General features: G+C 49.2%; 1 non-coding gene and 1 pseudogene across 1 annotated transcript; both read left to right on the forward strand.

The window, feature by feature from the left end:
* The first annotated feature begins 6233 nt into the window (after positions 1-6233).
* Positions 6234-6422, forward strand: LOC144504192 (U2 spliceosomal RNA). Its single transcript, XR_013499601.1, has one exon. It is a non-coding gene; the product is annotated as a U2 spliceosomal RNA (small nuclear RNA).
* A 272-nt stretch (positions 6423-6694) lies between these two features.
* LOC144504187 (U2 spliceosomal RNA) lies at positions 6695-6824 on the forward strand (annotated as a pseudogene).
* Positions 6825-8265: the final 1441 nt, after the last annotated feature.

Consider the following 8265-nt stretch of genomic DNA (forward strand, 5'->3'; position numbering starts at 1 on the left):
CGGATTCTCCCTGCCAAACAGACAATTTCCATGGCATCACGGTCCCGGTCTGTACCGATCCAAGGACGATGTATGGTAACTCTTGAGGTACAGGGCACAATTTACGAGCAATACAGGCTCCTTGTGCTACCTCACCTTTGCGCGCCAATTCTCCTCGGACTAAACTTTATGGTCCACATGAAGAGTGTGATCCTACAGTACGGTGGGCCACTCCCTTCACTGGCAGTAGGGAATCAGCCGCAGCCTCCAAATTGCCCAAAGCGCCCCGCGAGCAATTTATCCACCCTGAAGATCACAACACCATCCCTTTTTAAAAATCTGGTACCTGGCTGCAAGCCCATCGCTACTAAAAGTAGGCGTTACAGCGCTGAGGACCGGATCTTTATTAGATCTGAGGTTCAGCGGCTCCTCAAGGAAGGGATCATACAGGCCAGTGCTAGTCCGTGGAGAGCGCAGGTCGTGGTAGTCAAAAGCGGGAACAAACCTCGGATGGTCATAACAAAGAACAAAGAACAAAGAACAATACAGCACAGGAACAGGCCCTTCGGCCCTCCAAGCCCGCGCCGCTCCCCGGTCCAGGATTGAATCCTGAATCCAGGATCCCCACCCAATTTTCCAGCCTATCTACATACCAATATCCTATCCACCGAGCTGTCCCTCACAGCTACGATGCTTTGTTCATTACAACCTATTAACTTACCCCCACCCCCCCATTCCAGACCATGTGATCTCCAGGGAGAGGCGAAAACCCAGAGTGAAAAACCCCAGGGCCAATATGGGGAAAATAAATCTGGGAAATTCCTCTCCGACCCCCTGAGGCGATCGAAACGAGTCCAGGAGATCACAATGGCCCCGATCGGAAAATGCTTCCCAACCCTAGTCATTTCCACTTCCACGAACACCATATGAATCCCCTGCCCCCGAGACAGGTTCCCAACTATCCGCAGTCTCACTCTGTACTGGCACCAGCAAGATGATCGTAGAATGAAGCCTTGAAACGAGAAACCAGGAACAATTAGCCCGCGCCGCTCCCTGGTCCAAACTAGATCACTCTTTTGTATCCCTCCATTCCCACTCCGTGGCCCCCCAACAGCCCAAGGGAAGTGGAAGAATGGATATGTCAGGAGATACTGGATAGGTGCAGGAAATATAGGGTTGTTGTAGTGGGAGACTTCAATTTCCCTGGTATAGACTGGAAATCGCTGAGGGCAGGGACTCTGGATGGTGAGGCATTTGTAAAATGTGTACAGGAGGGTTCGTTGGAACAATATGTGGACAGCCCAACTAGAGAGGGGGCTATACTGGACCTGGTGCTGGGGAATGAACCCGGTCAGGTCTTCAAAGTTTTGGTCGGGGAACATGTGGCAAATAGTGACCACAATTCTGTTAGCTTTAGGATAGTGATGGAAAAGTGATGGAAAAGGATGAGTGGTGTCCCAAGGGTAAGGTGTTGGATTGGGGGAAGGCTAACTTTATTGGGATCAGGCAGAAATTGGCAGCTCTTGATTGGGAGAGGCTGTTTGAGGGTAAATCCACATCTGGTATGTGGCAGTCTTTTAAGGAATGGTTGTTAGGGCTACAGGACAAGCATGTGCCTGTAAAAAAGAAGGATAGGAAGGGTAGGATTAGAGAACCGTGGATAACCAGGGAAATTGAGGGACTGGTCAAAAGGAAAAGAGAGGCGTATGTTAGGTCCAAGCAGCTAAAAACGGAGGGAGCTCTGGAAGAGTATAATGAAAGTAGGAAAATACTCAAACGGGGAATTAGAAGAGCAAAAAGGGGTCACGAAATGTTCTTGGCAGACAGGATTAAGGAGAATCCCAAGGCATTTTATTCATACGTTAGGAACAAAAGGGTTGTAAGGGAAAAAATCGGACCTCTCAGGGACAAAAGTGGGGACTTATGCTTGGAGCCCAAAGAGGTAGGGGAGATCCTAAATGAATACTTTGCGTCGGTATTCACTAAGGAGAGGGATGTGTTGACTGGGAGTGTCTCGGAGGGGAGTGTTGAACCGTTGGAGAAAATCTCCATTACAAAGGAGGAAGTGTTAGGTTTGTTAGAGAATATAAAGACTGACAAATCCCCAGGGCCTGATGGAATCTATCCAAGGCTGCTCAGGGAGACGAGAGGTGAAATAGTTGGGCCTCTGACGCAAATCTTTGTCTCGTCACTGGACACAGGTGAGGTCCCAGAGGATTGGAGGATAGCCAATGTGGTCCCGTTATTTAAGAAGGGTAGGAAGGATAACCCGGGTAATTATAGGCCGGTGAGCTTGACGTCCGTGGTGGGGAAGTTGTTGGAGAAGATTCTTAAAGATAGGATGTATGCGCATTTAGAAAGGAATAAACTCATTAACGATAGTCAACATGGTTTTGTGAGAGGGAGGTCATGCCTCACGAACCTGGTGGTGTTTTTTGAAGAAGTGACCAAAATGGTTGACGAAGGAAGGGCCGTGGATGTTGTCTATATGGACTTTAGTAAAGCGTTTGACAAAGTCCCTCATGGTAGGCTAGTGAAAAAGGTTGGATCCCATGGGATAAAGGGGGAGGTGGCTAGATGGGTGGAGAACTGGCTTGGTCATAGAAGACAGAGGGTGGTAGTGGAAGGGTCTTTTTCCGGCTGGAGGCCTGTGACTAGTGGTGTACCGCAGGGCTCTGTATTGGGACCTCTGCTGTTTGTGATTTATATAAATGATCTGGAAGAAGGAGTAACTGGGGTGATCAGTAAGTTTGCGGACGACACAAAACTGGCAGGACTTGCAGATAGTGAGGAACATTGTCAGAGGCTACAGAAAGATATAGATAGGCTGGAAATTTGGGCAAGGAAATGGCAGATGGAGTTCAATCCTGATAAATGCGAAGTGATGCATTTTGGTGGGAATAATGTAGGGAGGAGCTACACGATAAATGGAAGAACCATAAAGGGTGTAGAGACGCAGAGGGACCTGGGTGTGCAAGTCCACAGATCTTTGAAGGTGACGTCACAGGTGGAGAAGGTGGTGAAGAAGGCATATGGCATGCTTGCCTTTATAGGACGGGGCATAGAGTATAAAAGTTGGGGTCTGATGTTGCAGATGTATAGAACGTTGGTTCGGCCGCATTTGGAATACTGCGTCCAGTTCTGGTCGCCACACTACCAGAAGGACGTGGAGGCTTTGGAGAGAGTACAGAGGAGGTTTACCAGGATGTTGCCTGGTATGGAGGGGCTTGGTTATGAGGAGAGATTGGGGAAACTGGGGTTGTTCTCCTTGGAAAGACGGAGGATGAGGGGAGACTTAATAGAGGTGTATAAAATTATGAAAGGCATAGATAGGGTGAACGGTGGGAAGCTTTTCCCCGGGTCGGTGGTGACGTTCACGAGGGGTCATAGGTTCAAGGTGAAGGGGGGGAGGTTTAACACAGATATCAGAAGGACATATTTCACACAGAGGGTCGTGGGGGCCTGGAATGTGTTGCCGGGCAAGGTGGTGGAGGCGGACACACTGGGAACGTTTAAGACTATAGTCAGACCATTAATAGATACACGCAGCTGGATGTGTATCCTCTCCCGCGCATTTCTGATATGGTCAATCAGATTGCGCAGTACCGAGTGTTTTCTACCATAGACCTTAAGTCCGCCTACCATCAACTCCCCATCCGCCCAGAGGACCGACAATATACGGCTTTTGAGGCGGATGGTCGTCTATACCAATTCCTCAGGGTTCCATTTGGGGTCTCTCGGTCTTCCAGCGTGCTATGGACCGAATGGTGGACCAGAACGGGTTGCGGGCTACCTTCCCGTACCTGGATAACGTCACCATCTGCGGCCATGACCAGCAGGACCACGACACGAATCTCCAACACTTTCTCCGCACTGCATCTCGCCTGAATCTGACCTATAACAGGGAGAAGTGCGTATTCCGTACGCGTAGGTTAGCCATCCTGGGATACGTGGTGGAAAACGGGGTCATTGGCCCTGATCCAGACCGTATGCGCCCACTCACTGAACTTCCCTTGCCCGCTAGCACGAAAGCACTGAGGAGATGCCTCGGGTTTTTTTCATATTATGCACAGTGGGTCCCCAACTACGCGGACAAAGCTCGTCCGCTCATTAAGTCCACGACCTTCCCACTTACGCCGGAGGCCCAATTGGCCTTCAAGGTTTTGAAGAGCGACATCTCGAAAGCCACGATGCACGCGGTGGATGAATCCATCCCTTTCCAGGTGGAGAGTGATGCATCTGACTTCGCCCTAGCCGCCACACTAAACCAGGCAGGCAGGCCCGTCGCGTTCTTTTCCCGCACCCTTCAAGGCCCAGAAATTCGGCACTCAGCGGTGGAAAAGGAGGCTCAGGCCATTGTGGAGGCAGTCAGACACTGGCGCCATTACCTGGCAGGTAAGCGGTTCACCCTGATCACGGATCAACGATCCGTGGCGTTTATGTTCAGTAACACGCAGAGGGGCAAGATCAAGAATGATAAGATCTTGCGGTGGAGAATTGAGCTCTCCACCTATAATTACGATATTATGTATCGTCCAGGGAAGCTCAATGAGCCCTCGGATGCCCTCTCGCGCGGAACATGCGCCATCATGCAGGAGGACCGCTTGAATGCTCTCCACAATGATCTGTGTCATCCTGGAGTCACCAGACTCTACCACTTCATCAAAGCCCGCAACCTGCCCTACTCGGTGGAGGATGTCAGGTCAGTGACTAGAAGCTGTCGGATTTGCGCAGAATGCAAACCACACTTTTATCGACCAGACCGGGCACAATTGGTCAAGGCCACTCGCCCTTTTGAGAGGCTGAGTGTGGATTTTAAGGGCCCCCTTCCCTCAACGGACCGGAATGTCTATTTCCTCAACATAATAGACGAGTATTCCCGGTTTCCGTTTGTTGTCCCCTTTGCGGACACGTCAACTGCCACCGTCATTAAGGTTTTCAGTGAACTTTTTACCCTGTTCAGGTACCCCTGCTACATTCATAGCGACAGGGGCTCGTCGTTCATGAGCAACGACTTGAGGCAATTCCTGCTCTCATTCGGGATTGCCTCTAGTAGAACCACGAGCTACAACCCTAGGGGTAACGGACAGGTGGAAAGGGAGAATGCTACAGTCTGGAAGGCTGTCCTACTGGCACTGAAATCCAGGGGTCTTCCAGTCTCCCGTTGGCAGGAGGTCCTTCCAAATGCGCTCCATTCTATCCGCTCCCTCCTGTGTACGGCAACCAATGCTACTCCCCACGAGAGGATGTTCTCATTCCCTCGGAAGTCGTCCTCGGGGACCTCATTGCCAGCCTGGTTGACGTACCCAGGACCGGTCCTTCTGCGGCGCCATGTGAGGGCTCGCAAGTCCGACCCCTTGGTCGAACCGGTCCAACTCCTCCACGCCAACCCTCAGTATGCCTATGTGGCATATCCTGACAGGCGAGAGGACACTGTCTCCATTAGAGACCTGGCGCCCGCAGGGGACGTAGCAACTCCTGTCGCTCCTATTCCCCCAGTCACGAATCCACTACTCCTCATTACTTCCCCAGACGTGGCGCGGTCAGCACCGGGACCAGTGCGTAACACTTTTACTCCCATGTACAGCTTGCCTGAGACTCGGAGATCGGCGCCACCATCATCATCACCACCACCACTACCACAAAACGTTCCAGGATCCCCTGCACCATCGCCTCACCAGGGCCGGCCGGCCCGGGAGTCCTTGAGGGGACAGCCAGACGTTGCTTTGGAAAGAGCGCCACCACAAGCACCTGCTCCGGTTTCGCAACCGGTGTTGAAGAGATCGGCACCTGCTCCGGTTTCGCAACCGGTGTTGAGGAGATCGCAGCGTCGGTGCGGTCCTCCAGACCGTCTGGACTTGTGAATCCTGTGATTTTTCTGTTATTGTCTGTTTATATGACCTGTTTTTTGTCCACCCCGCCACCTTTTGTTCTTAAAGGAGGGGTGAATGTGGTGAACCATCGTTGGTTCACCACTGGGGTTTGTTACTATGTTACTGTTGGGCTAGGGTGTTGTTACTGTGGGGGTTGTACTATGTTGTTGGGTTAGGGTGTTTACCTGTTATAAGAGTTATCATGGCACATTCCAGTGGGGTCCCGCCTCCGGTGGCAAGATATAAGACCCCCTGCTGCGGCAGGACCCCTTCAGTCTGAACTGGTGTATTCGTGTTAGTAGTTCCCTTGTTACTTTATTAAAGCCTTCAATACCGAAGCCTTGGTTCCATGTGCTTATTGACGCGCATCATCCCTGCGTCATCGCTTCTCGGCCTTTTGGCTAAGATCAAGTGTAGTTTTGGCATCTTGCACTTGGTTGAAGTCATGAGGTTACAGAGGCTTCATTTGAAGCAATTTTTTTAAAACGGCATCTCGGCATTTTGGCTAAAATGCAAATGAGATCAAGCCTTGGAGGAGGTGCAATGCCTCTTCCAATCAGCTTGGATCATGTAGATCAAGCCCAGAACAGGAAGTGGGAAGCCTGTCTTGTCATCTTGGATCTGGAATGTCTCACTTGCTGAGACTTTGAATTGGATTTTGATTGGATTGAATTGGATATAAACAAGAAAAACAGTGGCAGCAGTGTGCTCCAACTACAAGGTGCACTGCAGGAACTCATCAAGGCTCCTTAGACAGCACTTTCCAAATCCACAACCCCTACCACCTAGAAGGGCAAGAGCAGAAGATATCTGGGAACTCACCATCCTGACTTGGAACTATATTTGCTTCTCGGCCTTTTGGCTAAGATCAAGTGTAGTATCGGATCTGCACTTGGTCGAGGTCATTGGGTTACGCTGAGGCTTCATATGTTTCATATGAAGCAATTTTTAAAAGCGGCATCTCGGCCTTTTGGCTAAGATGCAAATGAGCTCAAGTCTTGGAGGAGGATCCTCCCCCTTCTCCAATCAGCTTGACTCATGTAGATCAGGCCCAGGACAGGGTGGTTTTGGTCTCCCGTCCTGTCTTGTCAGCCTGGATCTGAAATGTCTCAACTTGTTGAGACTCTGAATTGGATTTGATTTGATTGAATTGGAAAAGTATAAAAAAAAAAAAAATTTGCTTCTTGGCTGGGATCTTGGCCTTTTGGCTAAGATCAAGTGTATGGTCGGCACCCCATTGTCGGCCGCACTTGGTCGAGGTCATTAGGTTACGCTGAGGCTTCATATGTTTCATATGAAGCAATTTTTAAAAGCGGCATCTCGGCCTTTTGGCTAAGATGCAAATGAGCTCAAGTCTTGGAGGAGAATCCTCCCCCTTCTCCAATCAGCTTGGCTCATGCAGATCAGGCCCAGGACAGGGTGGTTTGGTCGCTCGCCCTGTCTTGTCAGCCTGGATCTGAAATGTCTCAACTTGTTGAGACTCTGAATTGGATTTGATTTGATTGAATTGGAAAAGTATAAAAAAAAAAGTGTGGTGTGGAGGGGATGCTGCACTTGATTGGGTCACATTTGGGCTTCATGTGTTTCATATGAAGCAATTTTTTGGGGGCGGCACCTCGGCCTTTTGGCTGGGATGTGGATGAGATCAGGCCTTGGGGGAGGAAGCCTCCCCCTCTTCCAATCAGCTTGGCTCATGTAGATCAGGCCCAGGACAGGGTAAATGGTCGCTTGCCCTGTCTTGTCAGCCTGGATCGGAAATGTCTCAACTTGTTGAGACTCTGAATTGGATTTGATTTGATTGAATTGGAAAAGTATTAAAAAATATATTGTGTTCCTTCAATGTCGCTGGGTCAAAATCCTGGAACTTCCACCCTAACAGCACTGTGGGTGTACCTGCACCACGTAGACTGCTGCAGTTCAAGAAGGCAACGCATCACCACCTTCTCAAGGGCAAGTAGGGATAGGCAATGAATTTTGGTATAGCCAGCAACACTCTCAGCCCTTGAATTAATAAAGAAATGATTGTTACATGTTTGCATGTTTTTAGTTTGATTATTTATTCTACTTACAAATATTTTGATGTAAGTCACACTTCAATTTTGCCTTTAGTCTGCAAATGTGTTTCCTGATTAAGATATGATTATTATTGTGACACAGAGACTACAAGAACATATATAGATCAAGCAATTAAATATTTTAGCAGTCTACTGATGCCACTTTCATTAGAAAAGCTGTTGGTCTCAAAAAGGTTCCATATTAATCTTTAGAGTACTTAATAGCCCTGAATTAGATTTAAAATGTTTTGAAGAGATGCAGAAAATATTTAGGTATGCTTTCAGTTGTACAAATGTCATTCCCATCGCAATAAAGAAAGAGATAATACCCTTCATGACCACTGGTCCCAAAGTGCTTT

Source organism: Mustelus asterias, chromosome 14, assembly GCF_964213995.1.
Source record: "Mustelus asterias chromosome 14, sMusAst1.hap1.1, whole genome shotgun sequence".
Classification (NCBI taxonomy): Eukaryota; Metazoa; Chordata; class Chondrichthyes; order Carcharhiniformes; family Triakidae; genus Mustelus; species Mustelus asterias.